At 54.1% G+C, this 17,925-nt stretch overlaps 1 protein-coding gene across 1 annotated transcript in view; it reads right to left on the bottom strand.

The window, feature by feature from the left end:
* Window positions 1–17,925, bottom strand: part of SNRNP200 (small nuclear ribonucleoprotein U5 subunit 200) — a 279,023-nt gene that overhangs the window by 190,879 nt on the left and 70,219 nt on the right. The gene's annotated exons all lie outside the window — the stretch shown is intronic.

The raw sequence follows: 17,925 nt of genomic DNA on the forward strand, positions 1-17,925 counted from the left end.
AAAACAGGGCGGGCGCTGGGTCTCCCAATTGGAGCTAGAAGAAAAGGAATTTACGGTAAGTAACAAAATTCCCTTCTTCTTTGTCGCTCCATTGGGAGACCCAGACAATTGGGACGTCCAAAAGCAGTCCCTGGGTGGGTAAAAGAATACCTCGTGGTAGGGCCGTCAAACAGCCCTTTCGTACAGGTGGGCAACCGCCGCCTGAAGGACTTGTCTACCTAGGCTGGCGTCTGCCGAAGCGTAGGTATGCACCTGATAAGCTTGGTAAAAGTGTGCAGACTCGACCAGGTAGGTACCTGGCACACCTGCTGAGCCGTAGCCTGGTGCCGTAATGCCCAGGACGCACCCACGGCTCTGGTAGAATGGGCATTCAGCCCTGAGGGAACCGGGAGCCTAGCAGCACGGTAGGTTTCAAGAATTGGTTCCTTGATCCACCGAGTCAGGGTGGATTTGGAAGCTTGCGACCCTTTACGCTGACCAGCGACAAGGACAAAGAGTGCATCCGGGCGGCACAGGAGCGCCGTGCGGGAATGTAGATCCTGAGTGCTCTCACCAGATCCAACAGATGCAAATCCTTTTCAAATTGATGGACTGGATGAGGACACAAAGAAGGCAAGGTGATATCTTGACTGAGATGAAAGTGGGATACCACCTTAGGGAGAAAGTCCGGAATCGGACGCCGAACCCCCTTGTCCTGGTGAAGACCAGGAATGGAGATTTGCATGACAGCGCTGCTAGCTCGGACACTCTCTGAAGAGACGTGACCGCTACTAGAAAGACCACTTTCTGTGAAAGACGGAAAAGGGAAACAACTTTCAAAGGCTCGAAAGGCGGCTTCAAGAGAGTCATTAGAACCTTCTTCAGACTCCAGAGCTCTAATGGCCGCTTGTACGGAGTGATGAGAAGACAAACTCCCTGCAGGAACGTGCATACCTGCGGAAGTCGGCTAGGCGTTTCTGAAAAAATACAGATAGCGCTGAGACTTGTCCTTCAAGGGAGCTGAGCGACCAACCATTTTCCAACCAAGATTGTAGGAAGGAAGGAAAAATAGGCGACGCAAATGGCCAGGGAGAAACTCCTTGAGCAGAGCACCAAGATAAGAATATCTTCCACGATCTGTGATAGATCTTGGTGGACGTTGGCTTCTTGGCCTGCGTCCTGGTGACAACCACTCCTGAGATAATCCTGAAGACGCTATGATCCAGGACTCAATGGCTACACCGTCATGTTCAGGGCCGCAGAGTTCAGATGGAAAAAAGGGGCCCTTGAAACAGCAAGTCTGGTCGGTCTGGCAGTGCCCACGGTTGGCCTACCGTGAGGTACCACAGATCCGGGAACCCCAACCTCCTCGGCCAATCTGGAGCGACGAGGATGGCGCGGCGACAGTCGGACTTGATCTTGCGCAGCACTCTGGGCAACAATGCCAGAGGTGGGACACATAAGGTAGCCGGGACTGCGACCAATGTTGAACTGAGGCGTCCGCCGCCAGAGCTCGATGATCGTAAGACTGTGCTATGAAGCCGGAACAAAGTTGTTGTGCCGTGACGCCATTATGTCGACGTCCGGCATCCCGCAGCGGCGACAGATCTCCTGAAACCCGTCCGGGTGAAGACACCATTCCCCTGCGTCCATGCCCTGGCGACTGAGGAAGTCTGCTTCCTAGTTTACCACGCCTGGGATGTGAACTGCGGATATGGTGGATGCTGCGTGTTCTTCCGTGGTGGTTGATGTATGCCACCGCTGTGGAGATATCCGACTGAATTCGGATGTGCTTGCTTTTCAGCTACTGCTGGAAGGCTTGTAGGACAAGATACACTGCTCTGATTTCCAGAACATTGATCTGAAGGGTGGACTCTTGCTGAATCCACGTACCTTGAGCCCTGTGGCAGAGAAAAAACTGCTCCCCACTCTGACAGACTCGTGCCTGTCGTAACTACCGCCCAGGATGGGGGTAGGATGGACCTTTTTTCTGACCATGAGGTTGGAAGAAGCCACCACCGAAGAGATTCTTTGGCCGCCTGAGAAGGGAGACGTCTCTGTCGATGGGCGTCGACTTCCCGTCTCATTGGCGGAGAATGTCCCATTGTAGTGGACGCAGATGAAACTGCGCGAAAGGGACTGCCGCCATTGCTACCATCTTACGTGAGAAGTGCATGAGGCGTCTCAAAGTGTGCGACTGATCCTAAGGAGAGATTGCAGCCTTGTCTGTAGTGAACGCTGTTTGTCTAGCGGAAGCTTCACTATCGCTGAGAGAGTATGAAACTCCATGCCTAGATATGTTAGTGATTGGCCCGGGGTCGGATCTGACTTTGAAAAGTTGATGATCCACCCGAAACTCTGGAGAGTCTCCAGCGCAACGTTCGGCTGTGTTGGCATGTTCCTTAAGAGGGTGCCTTGACAAGTAGATCTCCCAAACACGGGATCACAGAGTGACCTTGAGATTGCAGGACTGGTACTACTGCTGCCATGACCTTAGCGAAGACCCGTGGGGCTATCGCCAGCCGGAAGGCAGAGTTACGAACTGAAGGTGTTCGCGTGTTATAACAAAGCGTAGAAACGCTGGAGCTCTGGATCAATCGGCACGTGGGGATAAGCATCCTTGACGTGTATCGATGTTAGGAAATTTCCTTGAAACATTGAGGCGATGACGGAGCGGAGGGATTACATCCGGAACCGCCTGGTGTTCACGAGCTGGTTGAGCCGTGTTAGATCCAGAACGGGACGGAAATACTCGTCCTTTCTTGGCATCGCAAATAATTCGGAGTAAAACCGTGACCTTGTTCCTGAAGAGGAACGGGGGTCACCACTCGTTGTGCCTTTAGAGTGCCCACCGCCTGCAGAAGAGCATCGGCTCGGTCGGGAGGTGGAGAAGTTCCGAAGAATTGAGTTGGAGGACGAGAACTGAACTCTATCCTGTACCCGTGAGACAGAATGTCTCTCACCCAACGGTCTTTGACCTGTGACAGCGAAATATCGCCAAGGCGGGAGAGCCTGCTACCGACCGAGGATGCGGAGAGAGGAGGCCGCAAGTCATGAGGAAGCCTCTTGGAAGTGGGTTTTCAGGCTGTCTTTTTTGGGCGTGACTGAGCCCGCCAAGAAACTCAGCTCCTCTGATCCTTTTGAGTCCTCTTTGGACGAGGAGAAATGGGACCTGCCCGAGCCTTGAAAAGACCGAAAACCCCGACTGTCTCTTGGTATGTTGGGGTTTGTTTTGTCTGGGCTGAGGTAAGGAAGAATCCTTACTCTTGAACTGTTTAATGATTACATCTCACGCACACTAAACAGTCGGTCAGCAGAACAAGGCAAACTGGTTAAGCCCTTTTTTGGAAGCAGAATCTGCCTTCCATTCAGTTAACACCCAGGCCCTGCGTAAAACCACGGAGTGAGCGGACGCCACTGCCGTACGGGTCGTAGAGTCCAGGACAGCATTAATCGCATAAGACGCAAATGCAGACATTTGGGCGGTTAAGGATGACATTTGTGGAACAGATGTACGTGTGACCGTGTCCATCTGTGTAAGACAAGCTGAAGTAGCTTGGAGTGCCTCTACGGCTGCGAATGCTGGAGCTAACAGCGCGCCGATAGCCTCATAGATGGATTTCGACCAGAGATCCCTCTGTCTGTCAGTGGCATCTTTAAGTGCAGCCCCATCTTCCACTGCAACTATGGATCTAGCTGCAAGCTGGAGATTGGAGGATGCCCCTTGGGACACTGGGTCCAGCCATTGCCCACGTCAGGGGGTAGGGATAACGTGTATCCTCAGCCGTTTGGAGAAGCGCTTAACTGAATAAGCGTGGTGTTCCTGGACTGCCTGTGTAAAGTCAGGGTGGTCAAGGAAAGTATTTAATTTACGCTTGGGATACGTGAATGAAATTTCTCCTGCTATGAAGCTGACTCCTCCACTGGAGGAGCTGGGGGAGAAATAACTAACATTCTATTGATGGACGCTATGAGATTATTGACTATGGCGTCACCATCAGGTGTATCCAGATTGAGAGCGGTCTCAGGATTAGATCTTGAGCAGCTACCTCCGCCACATCACACAGAGTCCGCTTGCTGGGACCCTGACTAGTGTGATGAAGTCGATGGCCGCTCATAGTGAGCCTCTCAGACTATCTGGGACTGTCGTCCGTGTCAGATCACTCTGGGAAGCACATGACCCCTCGGTTAGCTCAAAATTGTTCCCACTGAGGGGGACCATGGATAATGATGAACAGTGGCCATGGGTTTGAGAGACTTGTCTGGACTGCAAGGCTTCTAGTCTCATAGCCATAGTCTCAGAAAATCTGTCAGTAAATACTGCAGGCTCCGTCCCCATGTCCTGGACGGTTAGCAGAGACTCCGTAGTATACAATGGGGGTCTATGTACACTGCCGGCTATATAGCCGTACATGCTGTACCGGCTGCATAGAAAACATGTGCTTCTGCACCTCTGTTTTACACAGACAATATGCTGTTATGTCCTCCGCACAATCAAGGAGGGTATATACAAAAATGCCACCAAACAGTGCAATGCATAGTGAATAAGCATATATGTATATGTGCACCTCGGCACTAGTGGAGTCAGCCCCACAGGTGCTGTTTAACGCCTGGTCACCGCGGTTGTGTGACTATCCGAATCCCTGCCAGGGATTCCTAAACTTGTCTCTTCTGTCGCAACAGAAAACACTGACAAGAATGGCTGCCGGCGTCCTGTGTAGAGGAGGAAGCCGTGGGCGTGCCTGAGAAAATGCGGGAATCCGGCTTCACAGCGTACACAGTGAGAGGGGTGGAGTATGCAAAGCATACTCCAGCTCTCAGCGGTGCCGGTTTCACAGTGCACACAGTGAGAGGGGTGGAGTATGCAAAGCATACTCCAGCTCTCAGCGCTGCCGTGCTGTGCAGCGTCACGCCCCTACCCTGACTGGCAGGTCTGTGGGCGGAAACGAAGTGAGACTAGGCCGCGCAAGCCGGGGACTCGAGTTGATAAGCGCGGCCGGCATATAAGCCTTGGTCGGCGCGGAAGTCCCCGGCGCACCACAAGTCCCAGCCGCGCCCGAAATAAAAATGGCAACGGCGGTTAGCGCGGTAGTCCCCTAATACACTAACACACCCAGCAAGCTGTAGTGTGCGATGGCACTAGTGCGGCCAGCGCCGCCGTCCCTGGCGCACTAACACACCCAGCAATGCTGCCGTGTGTCTGCGCGGTCCCCACAGGGACACAGAGTACCTTAACGTAGCAGGGCCATGTCCCTGAGGATACTCCGCTCCATGTCCAGCAGATTCCCAGGAGCTGTGGATGGAGCACGGCCTCAGTGCCTGGAGGCCGGTAAGATCCCACTTCACCAGAGCCCTCAGGGGGATGGGGAAGGAAAACAGCATGTGGGCTCCAGCCTCCGTACCCGCAATGGGTACCTCAACCTTAACAAACACCCGACAAGAGTGGGGTGAGAAGGGAGCATGCTGGGGGCCCTTTAGTATGGGCTCTCTTTTCTTCCATCCGATATAGTCAGCAGCTACTGCTGACTAAACAGTGGAGCTATGCGTGGATGTCTGACCTCCTTCGCACAAAGCACAAAACTGGTGAGCCAGTGATCCCACTGGGGGTGTATAGCCAGAAGGGGAGGGGCCTTACACTTTTTAGTGTAATGCTTTGTGTGGCCTCCGGAGGCAGTGCTATACACCCAATTGTCTGGGTCTCCCAATGGAGCGACAAAGAAAAGGAATTTACGGTAAGTAAACAAAATTCCCTTCTTCTTTGTCGCTCCATTGGGAGACCCAGACCATTGGGACGTCCAAAAGCAGTCCCTGGGTGGGTAAAATAATACCTCGTAATAGAGCCGTAAAACGGCCCCTTCCTACAGGTGGGCAACCGCCGCCTGAAGGACTCGTCTACCTAGGCTGGCATCCGCCGAAGCATAGGTATGCACCTGATAGTGTTTCGTGAAAGTGTGCAGGCTCGACCAGGTAGCCGCCTGACACACCTGCTGAGCCGTAGCCTGGTGCCTCAAAGCCCAGGACGCACCCACGGCTCTGGTAGAATGGGCCTTCAGCCCTGAGGGAACCGGAAGCCCAGCAGAACGGTAAGCTTCGAGAATTGGTTCCTTGATCCACCGAGCCAGGGTTGATTTGGAAGCCTGTGACCCTTTACGCTGGCCAGCGACAAGGACAAAGAGTGCATCCGAGCGGCGCAAGGGCGCCGTACGAGAAATGTAGAGTCTGAGTGCTCTCACCAGATCTAACAAGTGCAAATCCTTTTCACATTGGTGAACTGGATGAGGACAAAAAGAAGGTAAGGAGATATCCTGATTGAGATGAAAGGGGGATACCACCTTAGAGAGGAATTCCGGAACCGGACGTAGAACCACCTTGTCCTGGTGAAACGCCAGGAAGAAGGGAATTTTGTTTACTTACCGTAAATTCCTTTTCTTCTAGCTCCAATTGGGAGACCCAGACAATTGAATGAATAGCTACTGCCTCCGGAGGCCACACAAAGCAGTACACTTAAAAGTGTAAGGCCCCTCCCCTTCTGCCTATACACCCCCCGTGGGATCACGGGCTCCTCAGTTTTAGTGCAAAAGCAAGAAGGAGGAAAGCCAATAACTGGTTTAAAAAACAAATTCGATCCGACGAAACATCGGAGAACTGAAACCATTCAACATGAAACAACATGTGTACCCGAAAAAACAAAAATCTTTAAGAAAACAGGACGGGTGCTGGGTCTCCCAATTGGAGCTAGAAGAAAAGGAATTTACGGTAAGTAAACAAAATTCCCTTCTTCTTTATCGCTCCTAATTGGGAGACCCAGACAATTGGGACGTCCAAAAGCAGTCCCTGGGTGGGTAAAATAACACCTCATGATAGGGCCGTAAAAACAGCCCTTTCCTACAAGGTGGGCAACCGCCGCCTGAAGGACTTGTCTACCTAGGCTGGCGTCCGCCGAAGCGTAGGTATGCACCTGATAATGCTTGGTAAAAGTGTGCAGACTCGACCAGGTAGCCGCCTGGCACACCTGCTGAGCCGTAGCCTGGTGCCGTAATGCCCAGGACGCACCCACGGCTCTGGTAGAATGGGCCTTCAGCCCTGAGGGAACCGGAACCCCAGCAGACCGGTAGGCTTCAAGAATTGGTTCCTTGATCCACCGAGCCAGGGTGGATTTGGAAGCTTGCGACCCTTTACGCTGACCAGCGACAAGGACAAAGAGTGCATCCGAGCGGCGCAGAGGCGCCGTGCGGGAAATGTAGATTCTGAGTGCTCTCACCAGATCCAACAAATGCAAATCCTTTTCACATTGATGAACTGGATGAGGACACAAAGAAGGCAAGACGATATCCTGATTGAGATGAAAGGGGGATACCACCTTAGGGAGAAACTCTGGAATTGGGCGCAGAACCACCTTATCCTGGTGGAACACCAGGAAGGGAGATTTGCATGACAGCGCTGCTAGCTCGGACACTCTCCGAAGAGACGTGACCGCTACTAGAAAAACCACTTTCTGTGACAAGCGAGAAAGGGAAACATCCCTCATAGGCTCGAAAGGCGGCTTCTGGAGAGCAATTAGAACCTTGTTCAGATCCCAGGGCTCTAACGGCCGCTTGTAAGGAGGGACGATATGACAAACCCCTTGCAGGAACGTGCGTACCTGAGGAAGTCGTGCTAGGCGTTTCTGAAAAAATACAGACAGCGCTGAGACCTGTCCTTTAAGAGAGCCTAGCGACAAACCTTTTTCCAAACCGGATTGCAGGAATGAAAGAAGAGTAGGCAATGCAAATGGCCAGGGAGAGACTCCCTGAGCAGAGCAACAAGATAAGAAAATCTTCCACGTCCTGTGGTAGATCTTGGCGGAAGATGGTTTTCTAGCCTGTCTCATGGTGGCAATGACCTCTTGAGATAATCCTGAAGACGCTAGGATCCAGGACTCAATGGCCACACAGTCAGGTTCAGGGCCGCAGAATTCTGATGGAAAAACGGCCCTTGGGACAACAAGTCTGGTCGGTCTGGAAGTGCCCACGGTTGGCCTACCGTGAGGTGCCAGAGATCCGGGTACCACGACCTCCTCGGCCAGTCTGGAGCGACGAGGATGGCGCGGCGGCAGTCGGACCTGATCTTGCGCAGCACTCTGGGCAACAGTGCCAGAGGTGGGAACACATAAGGTAGCCGGAACTGCGACCAATCTTGAACTAAGGCGTCCGCCGCCAGAGCTCGGTGATCGTGAGAGCGTGCCATGAAAGCCGGGACCTTGTTGTTGTGCCGGGACGCCATTAGGTCGACGTCCGGCATCCCCCAGCGGTGACAGATCTCCTGAAACACGTCCGGGTGAAGAGACCATTCCCCTGCGTCCATACCCTGGCGACTGAGGAAGTCTGCTTCCCAGTTTTCCACGCCTGGGATGTGAACTGCGGATATGGTGGATGTCATGTCTTCCACCCACGTAAGAATCCGCTGGACTTCCTGGAAGGCTTGCAGACTGCGTGTTCCTCCTTGGTGGTTGATGTATGCCACCGCTGTGGAGTTGTCCGACTGAATTCGGATTTGCTTGCCTTCCAGCCACTGCTGGAAGGCTAGTAGGGCAAGATGCACTGCTCTGATTTCCAGAACATTGATCTGAAGGGTGGACTCTTGCTGAGTCCACGTACCTTGAGCCCTGTGGTGGAGAAAAACTGCTCCCCACCCTGAAAGACTCGCGTCTGTCGTAACCACTGCCCAGGATGGAGGTAGAAAGGACCTTCCTTTTGACAATGAGGTGGGAAGAAGCCACCACCGAAGAGATTCCTTGGCCGCCTGAGAAAGAGACGTTCCTGTCGAGGGACGTCGACTTCCCGTCCCATTGGCGGAGAATGTCCCATTGTAGTGGACGCAGATGAAACTGCGCGAAAGGGACTGCCTCCATTGTTGCTACCATCTTCCCTAGGAAGTGCATGAGGCGTCTCAAGGGGTGTGACTGGCCTTGAAGGAGAGATTGCACCCCTGTCTGTAGTGAACGCTGTTTGTCCAGCGGAAGCTTCACTATCGCTGAGAGAGTATGAAACTCCATGCCAAGATATGTTAGCGATTGGGTCGGGGTCAGATTTGACTTTGAAAAGTTGATGATCCACCCGAAACTCTGGAGAGTCTCCAGCACAACGTTCAGGCTGTGTTGGCATGCCTCTTGAGAGGGTGCCTTGACCAGTAGATCGTCCAAATACGGGATCACAGAGTGACCTTGAGAGTGCAGGACTGCTACTACTGCTGCCATGACCTTGGTGAAGACCCGTGGGGCTGTCGCCAGCCCGAAAGGCAGAGCTACGAACTGAAGGTGTTCGTCTCCTATAACGAAGCGTAGAAAACGCTGATGCTCTGGAGCAATCGGCAAGTGGAGATAAGCATCCTTGATGTCTATTGATGCTAGGAAATCTCCTTGAGACATTGAGGCGATGACGGAGCGGAGGGATTCCATCCGGAACCGCCTGGTTTTCACGTGCTTGTTGAGCAGTTTTAGATCCAGAACGGGACGGAAAGACCCGTCCTTTTTTGGCACCACAAACAAATTGGAGTAAAAACCGTGACCTTGCTCCTGAAGAGGAACAGGGGTCACCACTCCTTCTGCCTTTAGAGTGCACACCGCTTGCAGAAGAGCATCGGCTCGGTCGGGAGGTGGAGAAGTTCTGAAGAATCGAGTTAGAGGACGAGAACTGAACTCTATCCTGTACCCGTGAGACAGAATGTCTCTCACCCAACGGTCTTTGACCTGTGGCAGCCAAATGTCGCCAAAGCGGGAGAGCCTGCCACCGACCGAGGATGCGGAGAGAGGAGGCCGAAAGTCATGAGGAAGCCGCCTTGGTAGCGGGTCTTCCGGCTGTCTTTTTTGGGCGTGACTGAGCCCGCCAAGAATCTGAGCTCCTCTGATCCTTTTGAGTCCTTTTGGACGAGGAGAATCGGGACCTGCCCGAGCCTCGAAAGGACCGAAACCCCGACTGTCCCCTCCTCTGTTGGGGTTTGTTTTGTCTGGGCTGAGGTAAGGATGAATCCTTACCCTTGGACTGTTTAATGATTTCATCCAAACGCTCACCAAACAGTCGGTCACCAGAAAATGGCAAACTGGTTAAGCACTTTTTGGAAGCAGAATCTGCCTTCCATTCCCTTAACCACAAGGCTCTGCGTAAAACCACGGAGTTGGCGGACGCCACTGCCGTACGGCCCGTAGAGTCCAGGACAGCATTAATCGCGTAAGACGCAAATGCAGACATTTGAGAGGTTAAGGATGCCACCTGCGGAACAGATGTACGTGTGACCGTGTCAATCTGTGTAAGACCAGCTGAAATAGCTTGGAGTGCCCATACGGCTGCGAATGCTGGAGCAAACGGCGCGCCGATAGCTTCATAGATGGATTTCAACCAGAGCTCCATCTGTCTGTCAGTGGCATCTTTAAGTGCAGCCCCATCTTCCACTGCAACTATGGATCTAGCCGCAAGCCTGGAGATTGGAGGATCCACCTTGGGACACTGGGTCCAGCCCTTGACCACGTCAGGGGGAAAGGGATAACGTGTATCCTTAAGCCGTTTGGAGAAACGCTTATCTGGATAAGCGTGGTGTTTCTGGACTGACTCTCTAAAGTCAGAGTGGTCCAGAAAAGTACTTAATTTACGCTTGGGATACCTGAAATGGAATTTCTCCTGCTGTGAAGCTGACTCCTCCACTGGAGGAGCTGGGGGAGAAATATCCAACATTCTATTGATGGACGCTATAAGATCATTCACTATGGCGTCACCATCAGGAGTATCCAGATTGAGAGCAGTCTCAGGATCAGAATCCTGATCAGCTACCTCCGCCTCATCATACAGAGAGTCCTCCTGCTGGGACCCTGACCAGTGTGATGAAGTCGAGGGCCGCTCATAGCGAGCCCGCTTAGGCTGTCTGGGACTGTCGTCCGTGTCAGAGCCTTCCCCCTGGGATGCATGGGACACCCCCGGAGCCCGGAGCTGTTCCAACTGAGGGGGACCAGGGAGCAATGATTCAACAGTGCCCATGGTCTGAGTTACTGGTCTAGACTGCAAAGTTTCTAGAATTTTAGTCATAGTCACAGACAATCTATCCGCAAAAACTGCAAACTCCGTCCCCGTCACCTGGACAGTATTCACAGGTGGTTCTCCCTGGGTCACCTCTAGCAGAGGCCCCGGCCGAGCAAGTGCCACAGGGGCTGAGCACTGCACACAATGGGGGTCAGTGGAACCTGCAGGTAGAGTAGCCTCACATGCGGTACAAGCAGCATAGAAAGCCTGTGCCTTGGCACCCTTGCTTTTTGCAGATGACATGCTGTTGTCTCCTCTGAGTAATCTAGGAGGGTATATAGCCAAGAATCACCAGCGACCGTACAGTGCAATGTATAGCTTGCAAGCATAAAAATACAAATGAACACTTCGGCACTAGTGGGGTCAGCACCAGAGGTGCCGCTTACCGCCCGCGGAAACGCGGGTGTGTGGTCGCCAGAATCCCGTGTCTGGGTCTCCCAGAACTTGTCTCCCCTCTCCAGCTCAGACTGCACACAGGAATGGCTGAGGCGTTCTGTGAAGAGGGGCGGACCGTGGGCGTGCCTCAGACAAAGTGCGGGAAACTGGCGTCCCACTGTGTCCAGTGTGAGGGCTGGAGTATGTAAAATAGACTCCAGCCCCCTGCGCTGATGTTCTGTACAGCGTCCCGCCCTTCCCCTGACTGGCAGGCCTGGGGGCGGGAACGAAGCGAAACTAGGCCGCAAAAGCCGGGGACTCGAGTAATAAGCGCGGCCGTCATATATGCACGGCCAGCGCGGAAGTCCCCGGCGCACCACAAGTCCCAGCCGCGCCGCAGTGTAAACTGACAGCAGCGGCCGGCGCGGCAGTTCCCAATACATTAACTCACTCAGCAGAGCTGTAGTGAGTAGTGGCACAAGCGCGCAGCGCTGTTGTCCCCGGCGCACTAACACACCCAGCAATGCTGCAGTGTGTCTGCGCGCGGTCTGTACGGGGACACAGAGTACCTTGACGTAGCAGGGCCATGTCCCTGACGATACTCAGCTCCATATCCAGCAGATTCCCCAGCGGTTGTGGATGGAGCACGGTCTCAGTGCCTGGAGACCGGTAAAATCCCACTTCACCCAGAGCCCTAAGGGGGATGGGGAAGGAAGCAGCATGTGGGCTCCAGCCTCCGTACCCGCAATGGGTACCTCAACCTTAACAAACACCGCCGACAAAAGTAGGGTGAGAAGGGAGCATGCTGGGGGCCCTAGTATGGGCCCTCTTTTCTTCCATCCGACATAGTCAGCAGCTGCTGCTGACTAAACAGTGGAGCTATGCGTGGATGTCTGAACTCCTTCGCACAAAGCATGAAAACTGGGGAGCCCGTGATCCCACGGGGGGTGTATAGGCAGAAGAGGAGGGGCCTTACACTTTTAAGTGTACTGCTTTGTGTGGCCTCCGGAGGCAGTAGCTATACACCCAATTGTCTGGGTCTCCCAATTAGGAGCGATAAAGAAAGGGGCTTTGCATGACAGCGCTGCTAGCTCAGACACTCTCCGAAGAGAAGTGACTGCAACTAGGAAAACCACTTTCTGCGAAAGGCGTGAGAGAGAAATATCTCTCATTGGCTCGAATGGTGGTTTCTGAAGAACCCTCAACACCCTGTTCAGATCCCAGGGTTCTAAAGGCCGCTTGTAAGGAGGAACGATGTGACAAACCCCCTGCAGGAACGTGCGTACCTGTGGAAGCCTGGCAAGGCGCTTCTGGAAAAACACAGAGAGCGCTGAGACTTGTCCCTTAAGGGAGCCGAGCGACAAACCCTTTCCCAGTCCAGATTGAAGGAAGGACAGAAAAGTGGGCAAGGCAAAAGGCCAGGGAGAAAAACCCTGAGCAGAGCACCACGACAGGAAAATTTTCCACGTCCTGTGGTAGATCTTGGCGGACGTTGGTTTCCTAGCATGTCTCATAGTGGCAATGACGTCTTGAGATAACCCTGAAGACGCTAGGATCCAGGACTCAATGGCCACACAGTCAGGTTGAGGGCCGCAGAATTCAGATGGAAAAACGGCCCTTGGGATAGCAAGTCTGGTCGGTCTGGTAGTGCCCACGGTTGGCCGACCGTGAGATGCCACAGATCCGGGTACCACGACCTCCTCGGCCAGTCTGGAGCGACGAGGATGGCGCGGCGGCAGTCGGCCCTGATCTTGCGTAACACTCTGGGCAACAGTGCCAGCGGAGGAAACACATAAGGGAGCTGAAACTGCGACCAATCTTGAACTAAGGCGTCTGCCGCCAGAGCTCTGGGATCTTGAGACCGTGCCATGAACATCGGTACCTTGTTGTTGTGCCGGGACGCCATGAGGTCGACGTCCGGCATGCCCCAGCGGCAACAGATCTCCTGAAACACGTCCGGGTGAAGGGACCATTCCCCTGCGTCCATGCCCTGGCGACTGAGATAATCTGCTTCCCAGTTTTCCACGCCTGGGATGTGAACTGCAGAGATGGTGGAGGCCGTTGCTTCCACCCACAGCAAAATCCGCCGGACTTCCTGGAAGGCTTGCCGACTGCGTGTGCCGCCTTGGTGGTTGATGTATGCCACCGCTGTGGAATTGTCCGACTGAATTCGGATCTGCTTGCCTTCCAGCCACTGCTGGAACGCTTTCAGGGCAAGGTACACTGCCCGTATTTCCAGAACATTGATCTGAAGCGATGACTCTTGTTGGGTCCACGTACCCTGAGCCCTGTGGTGGAGAAAAACCGCTCCCCACCCTGACAGACTCGCGTCCGTCGTGACCACCTCCCAGGATGGGGGTAGGAAGGATTTCCCCTTTGATAATGAAGTGGGAAGAAGCCACCACCGAAGGGAAGCTTTGGTCGCTTGAGAGAGGGAGACAGTCCTGTCGAGGGACGTCGGCTTCCTGTCCCATTTGCGTAGGATGTCCCATTGAAGAGGACGCAGGTGAAACTGCGCGAAAGGGACTGCATCCATTGCTGCCACCATCTTCCCCAGGAAGTGCAAGAGGCGCCTCAAGGGGTGTGACTGGCCTTGAAGGAGAGATTGTACCCCTTTCTGTAGTGACTGCTGCTTGATCAGCGGAAGCTTCACTATCGCTGAGAGGGTATGAAACTCCATGCCAAGATATGTCAGCGATTGGGCCGGTGTCAGATTTGACTTCGGAAAATTGATGATCCACCCGAAACTCTGGAGAGTCTCCAGGGTAGCTTCGAGGCTGCGTTGGCATGCCTCTTGAGAGGGTGCCTTGATCAGCAGATCGTCCAAGTACGGGATCACCGAGTGACCCTGAGAGTGTAGGACCGCTACTACAGTAGCCATAACCTTGGTAAAAACCCGTGGGGCTGTTGCCAGACCGAACGGCAGTGCCACGAACTGCAGGTGTTCGTTTCCTATGGCGAAGCGCAGGAAGCGCTGGTGCTCCGGAGCAATCGGTACGTGGAGATAAGCATCTTTGATATCGATCGATGCAAGGAAATTTCCTTGGGACATTGAGGCGATGACGGAGCGGAGGGATTCCATCCGGAACCGCCTGGTTTTTACGTGTTTGTTGAGCAGTTTCAGGTCCAGGACAGGGCGGAAAGACCCGTCCTTCTTTGGGACCACAAACAAGTTGGAGTAAAAACCGTGGCCCTGTTGCTGAAGAGGAACAGGGATCACCACTCCTTCTGCCTTCAGAGTGTGCAGCGCCTGCAGAAGAGCCTCTGCTCGCTCGGGAGGCGGGGATGACCTGAAGAATCGAGTCGGGGGACGAGAGGTGAACTCTATCTTGTAACCGTGAGACAGAATGTCTCTCACCCAGCGGTCTTTTATTCGTGGCAGCCAGGTGTCGCAAAAGCGGGAGAGCCTGCCACCGACCGAGGATACGGGATGAGGAGGTCGAAAGTCATGAGGAAGCCGCTTTGTTAGCTGCCCCTCCGGTGGTCTTTTTAGGACGTGACTTAGACCGCCATGCATCAGAGTTCCTTTGCTCTTTCTGAGGCCTTTTGGACGAGGAGAATTGGGACCTGCCCGCGCCCCGAAAGGACCGAAACCTCGACTGCCCTCTCCTCTGTTGGGGTATGTTCGGTTTGGGCTGGGGTAAGGATGTATCCTTTCCCTTGGATTGTTTGATGATTTCATCCAAACGCTCGCCAAACAATCTGTCGCCAGAAATTGGCAAACTGGTTAAGCGCTTTTTGGAAGCAGAATCTGCCTTCCATTCCCGTAGCCACAAGGCCCTGCGGAGTACCACCGAATTGGCGGCTGCCACCGCCGTACGGCTCGCAGAGTCCAGGACAACATTAATAGCGTAAGACGCAAATGCCGAGGTCTGAGTGGTAATGGACGCCACTTGTGGCGCGGACGTGCATGTGGCTGCTTCAATTTGCGCTTGACCTGCTGAGATAGCTTGTAGCGCCCATATGGCTGCGAATGCTGGGGCAAAAGAAGCGCCGATCGCTTCATAGATGGATTTCAACCAGAGCTCCATCTGCCTGTCAGTGGCATCCTTGAGTGAAGCCCCATCTTCCACTGCAAGTATGGATCTAGCTGCCAGTCTGGAGATTGGAGGATCCACTTTGGGACACTGAGTCCAACCTTTAACCACGTCAGGTGGAAAGGGATAACGTGTATCCTTAAGGCGCTTAGAAAAACGCTTATCTGGACAAGCATGGTGATTCTGGACTGCCTCTCTGAAATCAGAGTGGTCCAGAAACATACTCTGTGTACGCTTGGGGAACCTGAACCGGAATTTCTCCTGCTGAGAAGCCGACTCCTCTGCTGGAGGGACTGAGGGAGAAATATCCAGCATTTGATTGATGGATGCAATAAGATCGTTCACTATGGCGTCCCCGTCTGGAGTATTAAGATTGAGAGCGCCCTCAGGATCAAAATCCTGATCAGCTACCTCCGCTTCATCAACTCGAGATTCCCCTCGCTGAGACCCTGAACAATATGATGATGTCGAGGGAAAATCTAAGCGAGCTCGCTTAGTCGGTCTGGGGCTGGGGTCTGTGTCAGAACCCTCAGCCTGGGATCTATGAGATACCCCTGGAGGACATTGTTGGTCCAACTGAGGGGAGCCAGGGAACAAAGATTCAACAGAGTCCCTGTGCTGAGATACCGGCCTGTACTGCAAGGCTTCTAGTATCTTAGCCATAGTCTCAGAGAGTTTTGCAAACTCTGTCCCCGTCACCTGGACATTGTCAGCAGGTGGCTCCCCCTGGGCCCCTCTTAGCAGAGGCTCTGGCTGAGTAAGTGTCACAGGGCCCGAGCACTGTATACAATGAGGGTCAGTGGAACCTGCCGGTAGCGGGGTCGTACATGCGGCGCAGGCAGCATAATAAGCCTGTGTTTTGGCACCCCTGCCTTTTGTGGGCGCCATGCTATTATCTTCCCTGAGCAACACAATAGGGTATATAGCCAGAAATCAACTGTGCACCATACAGTGTAAAGTATATACCATAAACATATACAGTATAGTTACAGTACTGCACAATGGGGCTAGCACCACAGGTGCTGCTTACCACCCGCTTCAAGCGGTTGTGAGGCCACCCAAGTCCCTGCCTGGGTCTCCCAGACTTTGTCCCCCTCTGCTGCGTCCGAGGAGCTGACAGGAATGGCTGCCGGCGTCCTGAGGAGAGGAGGGAGTCGTGGGCGTGGCCGAGAAAGTGCGGGAACTGGAGCCGCACTGTGCACAGTGAGAGGGGTGGAGTATGCAAAGCATGCTCCAGCCCTCAGTGCTGCTCGTTCTGTGCAGCTTCCCGCCCTTCCCCTGCCTGTCAGGGCTGAGGGCGGGAGGAAAAGGAAACTAGGCCGCAAAAAGCCGGGGACTCGAGTAATAAGCGCGGCCGCCGTATATGCGCGGCCAGCGCGGAAGTCCCCGGCGCACTACAAGTCCCAGCCGCGCCGCAGTGTTTCCGCGGCAGCGGCGGTCAGCGCGGCAGTCCCTATACATAAAACACACTCAGCAACGCTGAGTGTGTAATGGCACATTTTAACCCGGTCAGCGCCGCGGTCCCCGGTGCACTAGCACACCCAGCAAAGCTGTAGTGTTGCTGTGCGCGGTCCCCACAGGGATACAGAGTACCTCCAAGTAGCAGGGCCATGTCCCTGAACGGTACCCGGCTCCTATCCAGCAGGCTCCACAGGAGTTGTGGATGAAGCACGGTCTCCTGTGCCTGGAGACCGATAGGATCCCACTTCACCCAGAGCCCTGAGGGGGATGGGGAAGGAAAACAGCATGTGGGCTCCAGCCTCCGTACCCGCAATGGATACCTCAACCTTAACAACACCGCCGACAAGAGTGGGGTGAGAAGGGAGCATGCTGGGAGCCCAATATGGGCCCACTTTTCTTCCATCCGACATAGTCAGCAGCTGCTGCTGACCAATCTGTGGAGCTGTGCGTGCATGTCTGCCTCCTTCGCACAAAGCAAAAAACTGAGGAGCCCGTGGGAGCACGGGGGGTGTATAGGCAGAAGGGGAGGGGCTTTACACTTTTAGTGTAATACTTTGTGCGGCCTCCGGAGGCATAGCCTATACACCCAATGGTCTGGGTCTCCCAATGGAGCGACAAAGAAATAAGCATATAAATATACACTTCGGCACCCAGGGGGGCAAGCACCTAGTAACAGGTGCGGCTTACCGACCGCCCTCAGCGTTTGTGTGACCACCAGATTCCCTGCCTGGGCCTCCCAGAGCTGTTGGAGCTCGTCTCTAAAGTTCTCCAGCGTCAGAAGTGCTGATAGGAATGGCTGCCAGCGTTCTGAGAGGAGGAGGGAGCCGTGGGCGTGCCTTAGAAAGTGCGGGAATCTGGTGCCCCACGGTGCTCAGTGAGGGGGGAGGAGGATACTAAGTATGCTCCAGGCCTCAGCGCTGACGTCCAGTGCAGCGTCCCGCCCTTACCCCTGACTGGCAGGCCCGGGGGCGGGAATATGCGGTACTAGGCCGCAAAAACCGGGGACTAAAGTTATAAGCGCGGCC

This window comes from Anomaloglossus baeobatrachus, chromosome 4, assembly GCF_048569485.1.
Source record: "Anomaloglossus baeobatrachus isolate aAnoBae1 chromosome 4, aAnoBae1.hap1, whole genome shotgun sequence".
In the NCBI taxonomy this organism is placed as follows: domain Eukaryota; kingdom Metazoa; phylum Chordata; class Amphibia; order Anura; family Aromobatidae; genus Anomaloglossus; species Anomaloglossus baeobatrachus.